This window comes from Artibeus jamaicensis, unplaced genomic scaffold (genome assembly GCF_021234435.1).
Source record: "Artibeus jamaicensis isolate MK-2021 breed Jamaican fruit bat unplaced genomic scaffold, CSHL_Jam_final contig_64, whole genome shotgun sequence".
Taxonomy (NCBI): domain Eukaryota; kingdom Metazoa; phylum Chordata; class Mammalia; order Chiroptera; family Phyllostomidae; genus Artibeus; species Artibeus jamaicensis.
The window spans coordinates 13,717,102-13,736,338 of NW_026521911.1; the positions used below are offsets into that span (position 1 = coordinate 13,717,102).

Here is a 19,237-nt window from a genome sequence, read left to right on the forward strand (position 1 = left end):
AAGGTGCTGGGAGGCTTCTGAGGAGAGAAGATCAAGAACTGCTGGAGGTTAATTGTTCACCGGCTTCAGAAGGTAGGCCTGGGAGGGCGGCGGGCAGTGAAACATTGACCAGTTCTGATTTAGATGCAGGAATGTGTTAGGGAGGCACGGAAAGGTCAGGGGAGCAGTCGGCACCTGAGACAGCTCCCACGGGCCAAATTCCTCTCCCAGAGACAGAGATGTGCTCGGAAGGGGAGAAAAGGGCCTCCGGGCTCAGAGCACGCTCAGCCTCCCGGTTTCTACAGCCACTTCCAGGGCCTGCTGAAGAAAGAAAAAAATGGTGAGGTCATGTTTGACTTTTTCAACCCCCCAAACTCGACTACATTTTGGAAAGCTGGGAGCAGGCGGGGAGGGATAAGAAAAACAATGACGAATAAGTAAGATACTGCCCTTGCTTTGGAGCCACACTGGAAAATGCAATGACTGGGTCTGAAGGTTCTTGGACTTCGGGTTCAAGTGTTGCTGGCTCCACCCAGCCAGGTATAATGGAGGCAATTTCACTGCCCTCTGAGTCTGCTTACTCAACTGGAAGGGAAAAGTAATAAAATCTACCTCCAAGTATTGTTATAGTAATTATATGATAATGAGAAAACTCCTGACTCCCAGTCCAATCCACCTTGAGGTGGAGAACAGAAAAGACAACACCATAGTTGTGAGTGGTCCGGGGGCTCCCACAGCCCTGGGGGAAGGTTCCAACTCCCTTCCCGCTGCGATCTGGCCCAGCTCCCCTCCTGCCCCACCCCCTGCTTCCCCACCCCCCGCTCCACCCTTGGCAGCTTCTGATCCGTGACACTTTTAGAACCAACATCCAGGATGTGGAGGCTCAGCATTTCATTCCTCAGCGTTTTCTGCAGCCTTCAAGTCGCCCATGGGAACTGACCCCCCTGCAAGGCCCTCCTTTAGCTCAACCCACCTAAACGCCCCCCCACCCCATTCTTTCCTGGGGTGAGCTCTTAGCCCAGTGGGGCTGTGCTTAATCTCCACAGATATCACTTGACAAAGAGCATGTTGCATTTCTCTCCATTTTTCTTAAAACACAAAACAAAAGTTTGTTGGCCGACTGCCCGGTGTCTGTTATGTAGACCAAGATTAAATTTCTCTTGGGCTAGCTTTCAGAGCCCCTGGATGCTGGACTGAAAAGTGATTTACATTTTCTTTTGGCAGGGAGTTACCCAAGTGGGAATTCCCTTGAAAAATAACCGTTTAACTGAAACTTGTGCGTGTATGAGCACACGCAGGTACACATGCCCGTGACTGGTAAGGCTGATAAGCTTCATCCCACTGCTTGATAAGCTTCAGAATTAAAAAAAAATTAAGAGTCAGGGAACAGAGTTTATAATATGGCACCTTTAATGGTAACAGGGTTGCCATGACTAAGTGTGAAATTTGATCCTGAACTGCAGGTAAAAAGAGAAATATAATCGGGTAGGTGGCTCTTACTACTAGCAAGGAGGGTCTTTGGGGGAGTGTTGGGAACATTATAATGACACTTACCATTCACTGAGCGCTCACTATGTGCCAGGAGTACATTTAGTATTTCAGACAAGCACACGAATTGGGCTTTTCTTTTGTGGTTGAAAAAATTCAGGCTCACTGCGGTGATGGCTTTTGTAAGGCTTCCCAGCTAGTGGGTGTTGGAGCCTGAATCACTACCTGAGTGTGTCTGGCTCCAGCTACTACCCCGGGCTGCCTCCCAGCCTCTGGCAGACGCGTCTTCAACAACGTTTTCATGGCAAATATACTACTTTTTTAATGGATGTTTGACCTTCAAGTAGAAATTTCAAGACTTTGGAGTTTGTTTTGGTGTCATGTTCAAATTGAAAATGAGCCGACTGATTGAGGCTCGGAGCTTTGCCGCATCCCTTCCCCTATCAAAACATAGATAAAACTGAACATATACTGATTCCACCAAACCAAGTACCCTATGTTCCCTTCTCTATTAAACTTCACAATTGTGTGACTTTGAGTCCTAATAAATGGTTGTTGGTTACCAGTAACAGGACCCAGATGAAATAATTAAATCAAGGGGGACATGTCATTATGAAGAATGCCATATATCTGGGAGAAATTTAGGGCAAGAAATGTGGCTGGACTTCTGAAAAGAGGGACGAGAAGCAGAAGCTGGAAAATCAGAACCCAGACAACGGGAGCTACTTCTCGGGTGAGAGCTGTCAGTCCTGCTTCTCTCTGCATCTCCACGTACGAATGACCCTCCTTATTTCCAAGTACAAGGACCCGGGTAGGGTTACCTTCCCAGCCTTTGGTGGATGAATTTGGGAAAAGGGCCAGGCACTCATAGCTCCGCCCCTTTCTCCTCCCTGTCTTCCATGGAGCCCCTCAGACAAGTCCCCAATCTCCCTTCACTATGTATGTGAGCCAGCCACCAGCTGTTCCAGCTGCCTCTGCAGCCTTTGTCTCACTGGGGTCCTGCAAGGCCACACTAAGCCATGTTTATAAAAAGCCCATGTACTTCTCTTCCTCTCCCATAACCTCCTCCACCCTCAATTCACTCTGAAGCGAGGCAGAAAAGGGGGAGGCGGTGCTCACTGGGCCTCCATTGTGCAGTCACATGGGGCCAGCCAGTAGTGGGTGGTCTCATCCTACTTTCCAGGTCAAGGATTAACAGAGACTCTGGGTTCTTTCCCAACTTGCTTTGAGATTCTGACTGGCCCAAACTAGGCTAGTCCACCTTGGATTTAATCAGCTCTGCCAGGTACCTGGAGTCACCCAGTCTGAACAGAGAAGAGAGTTGTTGGAGGAAGAGAATTGAGGCTAAGCAGAAGCCTCCAGGTTTCTATTACAGCTAGGCGTTGTCATCTAGCTGCACCTTAGGGAGAAGACGGTCACAGCCAATATCGGAGCTGAGTTTCATACCCAGGTCGGACTGACACTCATGGTCAGGTTTGTAACCAAGACAGAGTTATAAGACCCCAGAAGGTGACCCTAAACTGGGTGTTCTTCAGTTGGCTTTGAATAGAGTGCTTGGTACCATATAAATGTTTTCAACAGTAATGCTGAAAGCAAAGCTAAGATTTTTTCTTTTTTATCCTCACCCAAAGACATTTTTATTTTTCCTTGCTTTTAGAAGCAGAGGAAAAGGGGAGAGTGAGAGAGGGAGAGAAAGAAGAGAGAGAAAGATCGATGTGAGAAAGATACATCTATTGGCTGCCCTCTAGTACATGTCCTCTCCGGGGATTGAACCCAAAACCTGGGTATTGTGTCCTGACCGGGAATCCAACCTCTGACCTTTTGGTCCATGGGATGAGGCTCCAACCAACTGAGCCACACTGTCCAGGGCAAGGCTAAGATTTTTCCTTTCACTTTTCAGTGGCGTCTCTTTTCTTTTCTTTTCTCTTTCTGGGCTCCCGAGAATTGTGCAGATGCGGAGACTAACAGAAAGCACCCCGTACTTGATGACAGAAGGTCTTCACTTGTAAGTTGTGTGTCCCAAATCACTTGCCTTAACCTCTTTAATCATTCAGTGTTTTAATCCATTTAACAAATACATATAAATATATAATACATATGCTTATATATTAAATCATGAGAAATACATAACTAGCATATGACACATCATGTTATGTATTGATATATATAATACATATGTTTACTATTATATCAATAGATTGGATATCTACTATATGCCAGCTCCGTGCTAAGTGACTAACTGTACGAAATCCTACCATATGCTTAGTTTCTCAAGTAAGAAATTAAAAGTAAAATGAACTACTCTGAGGTAATATTTTTCTGCTCTTAGACTGCCAAATGTCCACACGTTCTGCCACGCACATGGTGAGACCAAGGGAAAACAGGTACACTTATACATTGCACGCGGGAACAGAAAGGGGTACAGCCCCAGGGAGGGCATTCTGCCAAAATTTGTTAAAATACAAACTCATATACCCTTTATAGCAGCGGTTCTGTTTCTAAGAAATCATCTTTCAGATGTTCTCATGCTCATAAAAATTCACATGCAGGGACTGCTATACTTGCAGCATTGTTTATTATACCAAAAGATTAAGAATCACTTAAATAGTCAACAGGCCTGGATAAGCCCCTGATTAAAACACCGGGTGGGCATCAGTGACAGACAAGGAGGAAGCTCACTAAGTTCTGGAATGGGAAACTGCCAACCAAGACGTGCCGGGGAGTGGGAAGAGCCAAGCGTGGGAGTCTGTTAACGTCATACTGATGATGGTATTGGTAATAGAAATAGAATTAATGATACGCTAACACAATAAAATAATTTACTAGCAGTATTACAATTGACATAGTATGTGTATGCAAAATATTGTATGGGCAATTTTTTTAAATCTAGAAATATTTTTAAAAAACAATATAAGGGGATCTTCGGTAACAAATGTAGTTGGGAACCTATACTTGCACATAGAAGCAGGGATGGGAATAAAACTTGTCACTATATGTCTTTTGAGAATTACTGGATCCTGTGAATTTATAACCTAATCAAAAGCTGAAATGAATATATGTAATTAAAAAAAAAAACAACTGCCATGAATGTGAAGAAGGAAAAGTCCAGGGTGCTGCAAGAACTGGTAGTGGGGGCGGGGACTGACGTGGTCTGCAGTGGTGGACCCTGAAGAAGTAACTTTTAAGTGGACACTTGAGGGGTAAGAGGGCAGCGTGGCACGAGGATGAAGAGGGCTGTCTGGGAAATGGGAGCACATGTCCAAAAGCCCTGGGGAAGAAGCACGCGCCCATCTTGTGACTGTGGTGAAGATCCAAGGGCGTAAAGGGGAATAGGTAGCTGAATACAGTGCGGGGGGCCTGATCGTGTAGGCTGTTACGAAATGTGGACTTTATCCTAGGGACAGTCGGAAGCCATTAAAAGGGTTTAAGCAGAAAAGTGATGGGATCAAGGTTGTGTTTTGAATAGCTTGCTCGGGAGCCTGTGGGGAGAAATGACGGGAGGGAACAGGAGTGGATGTTGACAACTCGTATCTGATAAACTGCTTTGGAGAACCATTTGGTGCTTTCCTACAGAGTTAAACATGCACCTACCCTATGACCCAGCTGTTTCGTTCTTAGCTATTTATGCAAGCTAAATGAAAACATATGTTCACACAAATATTTGTACAAGAATTTTTATAGCAGCTGTATTTGTAATAGCAAAAATGATGCCCCCAGAAACCCACGAATTTCTACCAAAAAATAAATTCCTAAGCAAATTGTGGTGTATTTATGCAATGGATTTCTACTGAGCGCTAAACAAGGAGGCACTTCTGAGACACACAAAATGGATGCTTCTTACACCTGTGAGGAGAAAGCATGACACAGAAATCAACGTGCTGTATCATTTCATTGCTGTGACATGAAATTCGTGTACAAAAACAGTGAGCTATAGTGGTAGAAGTCAGGAAGTGATTGCCGGGGTGAGGGAGGGGGGAGGGACATTTAGAAAGAAAAATGAAGGCGCGTTCTGGGGTATTGGAAACATTTTATATTTTGCTGTGTAGGGCAGGTACCCTGGTACAACCGCCAAAATTCATCAAAGCGAACAACCAAGACTTGTGCTTTTCATCGTATATTAAATATACATCAATAAAAATGAGAAAAGAAAGGGTGGACATTGAGAAAGGTAGGTGTTTGCAACAATCCAGGAGAAAGGCGACGGTTCCCGGGGGCCTGTCCTGGGGATGAAATGAAACCTGTGTATGAGAGGGCAAACTGCAAAGCTCCGGGCAAACCATGAAGCTCTGTACAAACTGTGAAGCCCCAGGCAAAAGTGAGGGTTTAGTCTAACTTATTCCCCATCAAATGCTGCAGGTAAGTGGGGGCCATCGGAACTGCCCGGGGGCGGCCCTGTTTGTGTGTGATGAAGGGCTGGGGGTGATTAATCACAATCTCCTTGTTGATTTGTCACCATTTGGCAGGAAATGAATCCAATGGCTGCTGAGTTTCATCAGAACACTTGATCTTGGGGTTAAAAAAAAAATAATAAAGCAGGGGGGCAGGAGCTGCTTTGACCAGGGATGGTTTTCTACTGAAAACTGGGCTTTCCCAAACAAAAAACACATTCAGCTGCTGGGCTTGAGTCTTGAATTTATTTTTTTGAATAATTAGTGTTTGAAGGGCACAGAAGAAAGGAAGCAGACTGTCAGTTCCCGAGGCAGGAACCCTAACGATCAGTGACATGGCCACCCAGAGTTCGGGAGAGTGAGCTGGAGCCGGGAGTGCGTGGGAAACACCCGTGGGCTGCTCGGATCTCGGCCTGAGTGCACGCGGGTTCGGAGCAACAGCTGTGCGGAAGTCCGCCAGGAACCGGCTGAATCGCCAGTCACTCACCATTTCACTTACTCCATGTTTTCATAGATAATAAATTCCTCATTATTTTCCTTTAATTTAATGTTGATTCCCCCACCCCCAACCACGATCCTTGAGCAGACACAGCTGGATCTTTCCTATCCACACCAATGAACACTAAACATCTCGCTGCTGTACCTGGGCTCTTTGTGCACAAATAGAAGGCATCCTTGCCCAAGGCAAGGTCTTAGATGCCATGAGCTCCAGAAGCAGTCGAAGATCTCATTCTGAGCTGCAGTGGACATTTGTAATAATTTTATTACCACTATCTGTCACCCAAGCCCTCTTTCTATTTTAAGGGTTGGTTTCTCCTGGTGTGATGTAGAACCAACCTTCCACGTTGTACGTCGAAAGGGTCTCTCTCTCTCTCTCTCTCACACACACACACACCCTCAGCCCTGGCACAACCTGAGTATGCACAACTGACTTGAGCTTCGCCCAGCCGGTGGTCTTCTCTGGAACTGGGAGTCTCCAGGGAGCAATAGAAGGACGGGATGTAGTTGGTGGTTATCCGTGGAGGCAGCTGGAAGTCATTTGCTCAAAAGCAGCAGAACTAGCCTGCTGACCCAATTGCTGCTGCCAAGGCAACGTTGCTGTGACTCAGCTTTGGCCTTGGCCTCTGACTCCATTCTGGATGGGAAAGCTGAGGTCTAGGAATTGAAATGACAACAAATTATCGTCCCCCTCAAAACTCAAATCCAGACCTGTTCACTCTCCTCACTGCTTCCTTCCTAGCACAAGAACATCCCACTAATTCTCCACCCCCCCACCATTTCTTAGTCTAATTCTCTCTATGCTCCAATATCCCTCCAATAAATTCTCTTTTCTAATAACTTACCTAGAGTCTGTCTTTACTGCTGACACCCAGACAGACACCCAGTCATAAAGGAGTGGCTTCATTTCCTATTTGACGTTTTCTCAGAACAGCTCTCATGCAGTAGGTACCTCCTGGGTATAATGTGCACCCATGTTTTGTGCGTATTACACACGGGATTATCATACCTCATGGTGTGCAATCATTGTGCCCATGTATAACAAGCATCCTTATTTTTCCCTTGAAAATTTGGGCAAAAAAGTGCATGTTGTACACAGCAGAATATGGTAGCTCAGACACTCAAGTCCAAGGCTTTACTTTGGGAGCAACGGAAAGACACCTGAACGAGTGGGGCTGGGGCTGGGGCTGAGGTAAGAGGAGTGAAAAAGGGGAAGAGCGGAGGGAAAGGACTATGTATTTCCCAGCTAGGACTGAGGATACGGCCATGGTCAGCAGAGGCAAAAGCTCTCACAGACGCCAGGAGCTGCGCTAAGCGCTAGCTCTTGCAGTAACAGCACAGGGAGGGGCCTACACAGGGAGGGAGCTATTTCCACACCAGGAGGGAGGGGTTTCCACATCAGAAGTGGAAAGAGTGAGAGTGGGTGAGAAACTGTCACACAGCTCGCCAGTGGCAGAACTGGCATCTGGAGCAAGTGGCGTTCCTAACCAGATGTCCACTTTCCGCTCAGTGGGGTGGGGTGGTAAACCCATGTGTCTTTTTTTCTTTTTATATCATTTCAGATTCGTATCCATGAGGTGGAATGAGTTCACCTGGGCATAATGACGTAACGAGATCACTGAATTATGTATTTATTTTAAAAACATGAGGCAAGAACGTTGCCGAGCCCCTGAACGGCAGAGCTGGAGGCGCGTCCAAGCCTGTTTTAATTTAAGTGGAATGGCTCCAACCTGAGTGTGAATTTGAGACTGTGTTTGCTTGTGTTTCTCTATTTTTTCAAATTACTTCCGTATGTCTCATCTCGTCTCTTTCCCCCACTTCTGGATGAGAAAACTGAGGTCGAGGGCTGGAAAGGACACGTCCACGTTCACGTTAGCAAATCGTCATCGGAGCCAAAACTCAAACCCAGGCCCCTCCGCTGTTCCCTTCCCAGCCCGGAATCCCCACCACACCTGCTGAGCTTACTGACGTGACTTGAGCCGATCTGTCCTGATGATTCGAGTCAGCCTCCTGGCATTATTCAGGTAAATATTAGCCCCCCATCTCTTTCCAACTACATTCCGTTTCCCTCCGGCTTTGTTTATTCCTTCACCTTTTCCCCTGCATGCGCCTCTCCTCCCTCCCCCTTCCTCCCGTTCCCTATTAATCTCCTTTCCTTCTCTGCTTTCTGCCCTTCCTCTCTGCTCACAGACACATTTGTTTTCCTACATAGGGATGGTATCATGTTGACGGGTGGCTGAAATGAAAGTCTCTTTTAAGTCCCTGGAAGCAGAATATTTTCTTATGGATTTTTTTTATTGTTTGGACTGTTTTGCCAGGCTAATGAAAAAAGACTCTGAGGTCCCCTTATCTCAGGCTGACCAGAGGACGCCTTCAAGTTTTTGTTTTTGTTTCCAAGCTGGTTCCTTACAAATGCATCCAGAAGGTCACTCTCAGGTCCCCAAGATAGTGCTGGGTGATCAATCACGTGCAGGACATCAGCATCACAGAAGATAATCCCATGCATGGGAGGATTTGGGGAAGCAGAAAGGGGAGTGGTGCAGGACTGAGTTTGGGAAAGGTGGCCTGATGGATTGCTTTCTCCACCAGTTCGGGATGGTCAGCAGTGCCTTCCAGCTCCAGTGGCCAAGCTTCCCCTCCGACAGTTCACTCCACATAAATAAATACCCATGAACATAAAAGGCTTAGACATTTCCCAGATAATCTGATAATTGCAACTCAGCGAGATATAAAGAATGTGTTTAATAGCTCTAAGGGCTGGGTCCACATGGGGCCCCCAGCCACGCTCCCTTTAAAACAAACAGGGGACTCCAGCCCCGGCTTTGCCAAGGACAAGCTTTGTGATTGGAGCAGCTCACCTAACATCTCCGAGCCTCAGCTTTCTCAACTAAAAAATAAAATAATGAACTAGTTCATTTTTTCAACAAAAACTTATTAAGCATCTATTTTGTGACAGGCCTTATGTTAGAAACTGAAAATTTTTCTGAAAGGATAGAACTAGTCCCTGGTTTCAGGGGATCTCAAGGTTTAATGGGGACAAATATGAGTATTAAAGGGAAATAACAACAATATTTTCAGGTGCTCTTATGGCACTATGTGCCAAGTGACAACGGTGGAAGGACAAAGGCGGAAACGATCTAGAAGCTTTTCTTTAGGATTTTTCCCCTCCCTAAAAGACTTGTATGCATGGCTTTTTATTTGTTTGCTTTGTTATGATCTGCTTTTCATGCTAATACATTTCATATTTTCTTGACTAGTTATTTTCCAGTCATTGTTGTCATTATGAGCAAATGCCAATGACTTTATCACATGCTGTTTAATAGCACCGACAGTTGTAAAAGTTCCATATTATGATAACCATTTTTAATGTAAGGACATTGAAGCTCAGAGAGGTTAAGGAATCTACTCAAGCTCACACAGCTAGGCAGTTGCTGATCTGGCATATGAATCCCCAGCTGTCAACTCTAAAGCTCATGCGCTTTCTGTGGCTCAGTGCTGCTTCAGGTACTCGCAGCTACTCAGGCCTGGTAACCGAATTTGCAGGACGAATTGCAAAGTAAAAATATGGGGCCCTTTGTTCAAAAATGATTAAGAATTTCAGCATGGCAACATTACACAAAGCAAAAGGTCTTTCTAAGGATGGGGCCTAAATGACTGCCAAGGTGGCACGCCCTGCCAGGCACAATTCCCTTTGCAGATGGCATCTTCCGTCATGGAGCAAAAGCATCCCAGCAACTGGCAGGCCCAGGCCACAGTGGCAGAAGTTTTCCATGGGCAGGCTTCAAGTACGGGTTTCCTGATGTTCCCCAGTAGGTCCAGTGTGGACCACTTGGGCGGAACTTGTGGGCACTGAGATAGCTTCCCCCCGAGGAGGAACACCTTACCTGGAGAGAGGTGCATAATCACCTGCTGACAAGGGTTCCGACTGCACCCCCCACCTTACATTTATAACCTGAGGGGGAGGACATTAAAGCATCACAAATGGAACAAAGCTAAAACCACTCAGCCTCTTTTTTTTTTTTGTAGGAAAAATTTTTTTTAAATTTTTTTTATTTTTAATATTAAATTTTATTTAGTTTCTTTTCAAGTACATTTTTTTTTTTAATCTATTTCTCCCATCCCACCCCACCCCCCCGCCCGGTCTCCCCCCTCCCTCCCATTCCCCCCCCCTCAGTCCTCATCTCTGTGTCTTTCATACTTGTTCCTCAAAATCCCTCCCCCTTTTTCCCCTTAAGTTCCCTTCCCTCTCCTCTCTGGTCGCTGCCCACTTGTTCTCTATTTCAGCGTCTTTATTTTTATTGTTTGCTTGTTTGTTTTATTCTTTAGCTTCCTGTCAAAGGTGAGATCATATGGTATTTGTCCTTCAATGCCTGGCCTATTTCACTCAGCATAATGCTTTCCAGTTCCATCCATGTTGTTGCAAAAGGTAGTAGCTCCTTCTTTCTCTCTGCTGCATAGAATTCCATGGTGTATATGTACCACAATTTTTGGATCCATTCATTTACTGATGGGCACCTAGGTTGCTTCCAACTCTTGGCTATTGTAAATTGTGCTGCTATGAACATTGTGGTGCATAGGTTCTTTGAAATTGATGTTTTAGGATTCTTGGGGTATAATCCTAGCAGTGGAATTGCTGGGTCAAAAGGCAGGTCAATTTTTATTTTTCTGAGAAAATTCCATACTGTTTTCCATAATGGTTGTACCAGTCTGCAATCCCACCAACAGTGAACTAAGGTCCCCTTTTCCCCACACCCTCTCCAACATTTGTTGTTTGTTGCTTTGTCTATTATAGCCATCCTGACTGGTGTAAAGTGGTATCTCATTGTGGTTTTAATTTGCATCTCTCTGATAGCTAACGATATTGAGCATCTCTTCATGTGTCTCTGGATATTCTGTATGTCCTCTTTAGAGAAGTGTCTGTTCAAGTCCTTTTCCCATTTTTTAATTGGGTTCGATGTCTTCCTAGAGTGGAGTCGTGTAAGTTCTTTGTATATTTTGGAGATTAAACCTTTGTCTGAGGTATCATTGGCAAATATGTTTTCCCATACAGTTGGTTGTCTTTTTAATTTAATACTGTTTTCTTTAGCCATGCAGAAGCTTTTTATTTTGATGAGATCCCATTTGTTTATTCTTTCCTTTATATTCCTTGCTCTAGGGCACATATCCGTAAAAATGTTGCTGCGTGGAATATCTGAGATTTTCTTGCCAATGTTCTCCTCTAGGACTTTAATGGTGTCATGGCTTATATTTAAGTCTTTTATCCACCTTGAATTTATTTTGGTGTATGGTGTAAGTTGGTGCTCAAGTTTCATTTTTTTGCACGTAGCTGTCCAGTTCTCCCAACACCATTTGCTGAAGAGGCTATCTTTACTCCATTTTATGTTACTGCCCCCTTTGTCGAATATTAATTGACTGTAGAGGGTTGGGTTGATTTCTGGGCTCTCTGTTCTGTTCCATTGGTCTATGTGCCTGTTTTTATGCCAGTACCAGGCTGTTTTGATTACAGTGGCTTTGTAATACAGTTTGATATCAGGTATTGTGATCCCTCCTACTTTGTTCTTCTTTCTCAAAAGAGCAGCTGCTATTCGGGCTCGTTTATGATTCCATATAAATTTTTGAAGTGTTTGTTCTATGTCTGTGAAATACGCCATTGGTACTTTAATAGGTATTGCATTGAATCTGTATATTGCTTTGGGTAGTATGGACATTTTGATGATGTTAATTCTTCCAATCCATGAACACGGTATATGTTTCCATTTGTTTGTGTCTTCCCTGATTTCTTTCTTCAGTGCTGTGTAGTTTTCTGCATACAGGTCTTTTACCTCTTTGGTTAGGTTTATTCCCAGATATTTTATTTTTCTTTTTGCTATATCGAATGGGATTTTTTCCTTGATTTCTGCTTCTGCTGATTCATTGTTTGTATACAAAAATGCCTTTGATTTCTGGATATTGACTTTGTATCCTGCTGTTTTGCCAAATTCATTAATTAGTTTGAGCAATTTTTGGGTAGAGTCTATAGGATTTTCCATGTACACTATCATGCAGCCACGGCCGGAAGGTGTGCCCTGACAAAAGGCAGTGGAGAAAAAGCAAGGAGGGCTTTGCATTGGCTGGTTTATAAGCCTCCCTCCTGTAGCTCTCAAGAAAGTGTCAGTTCTTGTTGACCTAGTAGAAATGATGATTGTTCTTTTGACCAGCGATTCTTATTCTGTGCTATCTAATCTTTTGAGATCATAGACCCACCTATGAAAGGATGGACTACCTCCCCAGAAAAAAAGACACATGTGTACATAAAATATTTTGTACACAATTATAGAATCCCTGTATGGACCCCAGATTTTAAAAGCCCTGTTTTAGACCATAGGTCCCTCAGTTATAGAATTCTACAATGTTAGACCAAAACCGAAATTTAAGAGATTGTTTTCATGAAACTATCTTATTTCTCAGAGGGTAAAGGCTAAAGTCAAGTAGGATAATAAATGGTTCTATGCATTTTCAAAGACCTAGTCTCCTGATGGAGAACTCCGCCATTCACCTAGTTGCCTCCACTCCTAATTTGCTCCTATCAAAACACCGTAGCCAGGTGGGACACCTGACACCACAAGTGGCTGGAATCAGGATGTCAGTGAACATTTGCAGAGCACGTGGACAAGCCAGGGTGTTAGGCACAAGTTCTTGTGCTTGAAGAGCTCACATGTCTAGAGAGACACATAGATACAATAGACTGTCATGTGGAATGTACAATTATAGATTGTAGGTTGGGAGGTGACAGAGAGGAGGGCAGCTCCACTTGGCTGCATGAGGCACAGATCCAGGAGAGGAAACATTTACACAGGGTCTTGAAAAATGAGCGCAGGATCACGAGGGAAACACTCTTCTGGCTGAGGAGACAAGCACGTGCAAAGGCAGAGAAGGGTGAGACAGCAGGAGGCACAGGGGGAACTGGAAGTGGTTGGGATTAGTTTCAGCACAGGCTGTGTCTGAGGAATTGCGGGGAGGTGAGGCTGGAAGTCTGGGGAGGGGGTCAGAGACTGGAGGCCGTGGCTATCACTCTAAGGGGTCTGGACCCAAGGAAGAATGTCAACCCGAGTGATGGATTAAGGAGTCTCTTCCTGAGGATGGTGCAAGGAGGCCAGATATCCATCTGTCCCGGCTGGCCCTCTGCCGGGTGGGGGTGGGGGTGGGCATGGGGAGGAGAGCAAGCGGACTCTCCGAGATCCCTATCAGCCGCAGCCAAACACTAGAGAACATTAGAAGGGTCCTGTAAAGCATTCAGAAATGACAGGCCATCGGCCTAAAATGTATCTCTAAGATGTCAATGAGATTTATTTACCAGCAAAACACCATTCTTCTCCACTAAGATGGCTACATGGGAGGAGGCCTTCTCACCAATATAGAGAAATAACTTCCATTTAAAATTTTAAAAAAAATTTAAAAACCGATCCCAGCTTAATATACTGATGGGTTTCCTCTACAAAGTCCCACATTTTTCATTCATTCTTAAAAATGAACCCACTGAGCCTTGGGTGGTGGGCCGGCTCTGAGGAAATACTAATCAAGCAAGACAAGAGCGCATGCCCAGAAACACAGAAGGGCCGCTCTTTCGACGTCACTACTCCTCCGGACGTCGCGGCCCTATAGGAATTAAGAAGTGCTTGGAAAGGGTGTGTTTTCTCTTAACCAAATGCAAAATAAAAAATTCTAATTATCACTGTTACGCTCTGTGGAGTCACCACGGGGCCCTGAATATGTTTTCCTTTTATTCACCAGTAGGTGTCAGAAGAAACTCATTAACAAAAAAAGCTTCAAAACTGCTGACCTGAAGAAAGCAATTTCCCCTTGTGTTCAGATTTTTCAGTTAACGATATTTTTAAAAGTAAAAATTGCAAATGTTCAGAACTCATCTCTCGAGCAGCTACCTAATGGTTATAATTCCTGAGACTACCAGCAAATAAGATCAACAATATCACAACAAATAGATTTTTGTTGCAATATCCATAGTAAACACATATCGTACAGGAAATTCCATTGCATTTACACCATTTATTTAATAAAAATAATCTCTGCGATTATTTGCATTTATTTCTGAAGGAGGATGTTTTTCCTTCCTCAGAATAAGTTCAGGAAATGGGTGAAGTGTTCAGGAAGTTAGCTAAATGCTGATGTAAATCCAAAAGGAAGGCCTGTTGTTTAAAAAAAAGAAAAAAGCGGGGGGACCAAAAGAGCTAGGAAGTGGTTCTCTCTTTCACTTATGGAAAATGTTATACAGAATTTCTGATTTAAAAAGGAAGAGGACTAGGAAAAATGTGCGTGCCCGTGATACCTTTTTCCGTGGGTCCAGTTAGGCAGTCCAGACTTTTACTGATAACAAAACAGTAGCCGGCAAACAAAACTGTCAAGAAACAAAATCTAGATGGGAGATGTGACTGAGATTAAGTTTGCACTCAACTACGCCCTTACTATGGAATTCGTCTCAGCTATTCTAGGAATTATGTCTTGATAGGAAACGAACTCTGAGACCGAAAGAGGCGATGGGGCCCCTGAGCACTGCATAAACAACTAAACACCACCCTCTCCTCCATAGGACCCTGTCCCTTCCAGCCACCAACAAATGGTGTCATGCTGATCTGAGGACTGTGAGGGAAAGAGACTCACTAGGGGAAACCCTATCTCTCCAGGGGTGCTTGGCTAGGGTTGCAATCTGCTTCTGCCCTGTGCTGAGGAGGTTGTTACTTATCTCTGCTTGCAATGTAGGGAGTGAGCTGTATTGGGTGTATAGAGCAAACATAACACCCCTCCCTCTGAAACACTAGTAGTGTAGAAAGCAAAGATTCAGCTCACTGAACAGTGCCATGGAGGACGCTTGTTTGTTGTGGTTTCTCTGAAAACCAGTCTCTCCTTTCCATCCTTTTGCCACCAGCTTCCTTCGGCCTTCGTCTTGTTGCATCCACACTGGCAGCTGCCTGGCCTCCAGCTTGCCTTCTCTGCAGTCACAGGCCACAGCCAGGGCGAGCCCTGTAAGGGATGAGAGCCTTCCTTGCCCTCGGACGTTGGCTGGCTCCCCTGTGCCCAGCACAGGCGAGAACAACCTCCAAGGCCTTCCGTAACTTGGCCTTGGCCCACCTTCTGTCCCACTCCAAGAATCTCAGGCTCCAGTTACACTGAACGACTCACTGCCCTGAGACTCCCCACAGGCAGTTCTCAGTCCAGTTGATCACACATTTATTCCTTTCACTCTGGGTAACTGAGGACATGAGGTCTGACCACATAACTTTGTTTAGCTTCTGTGGAGCAGTCTCTTTAGATGTACAGAATTATGACAAGAGACAAGTGAGAGAACGAGGCCCAGAGGATACAAAGCAGACACACCTACACAAACCGCCTACCCGGTGCAGGAGTCATAAATCGACACGTGTGCTAGAAAAGATGTTCAGAAGGGGGCACTTAGTTGGTCTGATGGTTAAATGCCTCCAGTGACACAACCTGAATAAACCTTAATTTTAATTTTCTGCATATTGAATTCAGAGGACAATCTTTGTGAGCAAATCAAGCCTTTAAAGAGCCATGGTCTCTCCTCCCTTTTCCCTCTTCCCCAGATCCCCACTACACAGTTACCCACTGAGGCAGATGTGTCCTTGCAGAGGCGAAATGGTGAGATGACGACAGTTTAGGAAATGTTTTTCTGTTGTGCTCGGTACTCAGAAGCTGTTCTGTCCAAGGTAAACCAACAAGGCCCTGGAACTTACGTTAGGAAGCAATGACAGACACACATGTGATAGGACCAGCAGCACTGATCCTTTATGGGGTTGGGGGATGGGCACATGGTTTGCTGCCATAAATTTCTGCAGGGGAAGGTTGTGTCTTATTTACCTTGGTGTCCTCTACAGTGCCCCCCACCCAGAACAGTGGCTGTCACAAGATGGACCCTCACTCAGCTATTCAACAAATATTTACTTGCAGTAGAGGATCTGTTTTTCCACGGAGGTTTAGGCTTGTTAATAACAGCTGGATTCTTTCTCTGTCATCTGCACTTTTGGACTCTGAGCTGGACCTAGTCTTGCCCGGGTTTTTTATAACCACCCCTCTCTCCCTTCCCAAGCCAGTATTCCACCTCCAATAAGTTCCCAGCAAATACTGGTTGGGGGAGGAGGAGGTAACGTAACAAAAAGCAACACAGTGGGTCGGGGATCATCCTGAAATCCATCTTTGAGGCCAGAGAATTTTTCTCTGAAGCTATTGTCCAATCTTGTTTCCAGAAACTCCTGCCTCTGTAATGGCTCTAGTTGTTGTCGCCTTTGGTTACTTTCCTATGCTGGCTGCATTTGTCACCAAAGCCCTTCAGTTTCCCCACTTAACAAGGCAAAAAACCTCCTTTTCTCCTAAACCTACCTTTCTGGTCTCCAAAGACACTCCTGAAACTTACGTTTAGAGGGCATACAGGTGGGCACCTTGGGGTGCTCAGAGGGATTCTCAGGGGATGGAGCTATGAATGGATCGTTACAAACGATGCAGCGGAAGCTCCCAGAGTGGAAAGCACAGAGGCGTAACCATACCAACAGCAAGAAGGAAAAGGAGACAGGACGTGGCGGGCGGGAGGGTCAGGGACATCTTCCCAGGAAGGAGGACCTGAGACTTCAATCTTGAAGGAAGAATTAGATACAACCTAGATGAAGAAAGAGGGAAGGGGCTTCCGGGCAAAGGGAAACATACCAAAAGGCAAGGGAATGGGAGGAAAACAATGGAACTAGGTTTCCTGTGTGACTTATCAATTTCATCTCATTGCTTTATATTCTAACCATTCACCTCAGTGCAAGTGAAATGACGTTAACCCTCAGGCATTTTAGAATATTTAAATAGCCAATCACTTAATCTCTTAAAAAGAAGGGCATTGATAAGGTGGGCTGGTCAAGAGATTAAGCAGGTTCTTGGTTGAAACCAGGATTGGGTGCTTATGGGAAACCATGTGGGAGGCTGGTGAAAATCAGGCAATTAATGTGAAATGTAAAACCTTTTTTTTTTTTTTTTTTATTCTCTCTTCTTAGGTGTTTGAGAAGTTGGGATTCTTTGTTGGGTAGACAGATGAGTCCATGGTTTCCCTTAGCCTAAGGATGAGACAGAAGAAGAGTTCAGGGTGATTCTAGGAATTTCAGGTGGGGCCGAGGTCTATTTCAAAAGCCTTTTTGGACCCAGCCTTTGTAGGTCCTACACCCCAGCTGCAAACCAAGGAGAGGGCAACGCCCTTCTCGGAGTGGGGTTTATTTCTGTTCACAGAACCTCGGAAGACAGGAGGCCAAGGCTGACCTTTTAGTCAAGAGTCAGCTCAACTTTAAAATTATGATTGCATGTGAAAGCTAAAATGGGAAAGAGAAAAAAATCAGTTCTCAGAACAGAAATGCTAAAAACCCTTGGGCCACATTCCAGGCCAGGCTCCCGCCCTGCACCAGCGCCCCCGCCCCGGGGCCAGTGGGCAGGAGACCAGCCCAGCCCAGCTCCAATCAGTTGAGTGTCAGGGATCATGGGGTTTATTCTGGAGGTGCTCAGTTTACAGATAAAGAAACTGACCAGAGCAATTATGCTAGACAATCCTTAAAAAAACAAAAGCTCGTGGCCAGGTCTTATTATTGAGAGAGTTGTCTGCTAAAACATTTACCAATTTCCAATGAACTACAATATTTATAGTAATTAAAGAAATCAGAGGAAAAGAGGCTAGAAGCCTGAAACCAAGGTTTTGCTAAGGTTGGCTCCTATTGGATGCCCTCTCCTAGGTTCAGGTGGTTGCAGGCAACCCCTGTGTTCCATGCCTGGCCTACAGCGACATCACTCTGACCGCTGCCTCTGCCTTCACATGCTATTCCCTCCCTGTGCATGCGTCCAAATTTCCCTCTTATTACAAGGACACCAGTCATTGGATTGAGGCCCTCCCTTATCTAGTATGATCTCATCTTAAATTGATTATGTCTGTAAAAACCCTATTTCTGAGTGAGTTCACGTTCACAGGCATGGTGGTTAGAACTTCAACATGTCTTTCAGGTGGACACAGTTCAACTCATAGTGGAGTATGAAACAAAACAAAACAAAACAAAACCAAAACCCTGGGCAAGGCGTGAGAAGACCTGGCCATCCAGCCCGCTGCCCCCCATTAGGGTCCCCGGCACTCTCGAAGTTTCAGTCCTCCTTGTGAAAGCAAAGCAACTCCTGCCCCGCTTACTCACAGAGAATAAAATAATGTTTAAAACATATTTTCTATATGGAAAGTATTTCTACAAGTGCAAGGGATTATTATAAATTCATTTCAGACCGTGTTGACTTTTCCTTCACTCCATAACTACTTAATGAGTAGGTAATAAAATGAGAAACGCAGCCTTACAGGGAAAATAATTGAAATTACATGTTTCCCTTCATTTATGCTCTGAGATAAAAGTACAGCAATCTGCGGAGGGAGAATAGTAGTGCAGATCCTGTGTCCTGCGCTTTTCACTCACACAGATAAGGGTGGTATTTAGGTGAAACTAAGGGGCAGAAAGCAATGGAAAAGGCAAACCGAGAAGGGGAATGTTCTCCTCTGGGCCATCAGCAGACATCCCCGGTGGCAGTGACTCCCCTCCCCTCTGTGTGGCCCACGACAAGGCCCTGATAATGGCTTTGAAATTGCTTTGTCTGATGGCTTTTCTCGGTATGGGAACACCCAACTTATAAAATCAGCTAAAAATGACATTTTCCTGGTTGACTGATGTGACATGCCCCCATAGCATTGTATAGCCAGAAAAAAAAAGTTAAACCTGCAGTTTAAAAGAGAAAAGTCCCTTTCTCTTTGGTAAGAGGACTGAAACTCTAGCAGTGAAAGGGAAAAAAATTTTAAGGCCACCAGATGAAGTCAAAGGAAC

General features: G+C 44.9%; 1 long non-coding RNA gene across 1 annotated transcript; it reads left to right on the top strand.

Annotated features, from left to right (window-relative positions):
• Nucleotides 1-229: 229 nt before the first annotated feature.
• On the top strand, nucleotides 230-18,546 carry LOC128628263 (uncharacterized). Its single transcript, XR_008392581.1, has 5 exons — nucleotides 230-319; nucleotides 2,034-3,472; nucleotides 5,514-5,635; nucleotides 7,916-8,377; nucleotides 18,384-18,546. It is a non-coding gene; the product is annotated as an uncharacterized LOC128628263 (long non-coding RNA).
• Nucleotides 18,547-19,237: the final 691 nt, after the last annotated feature.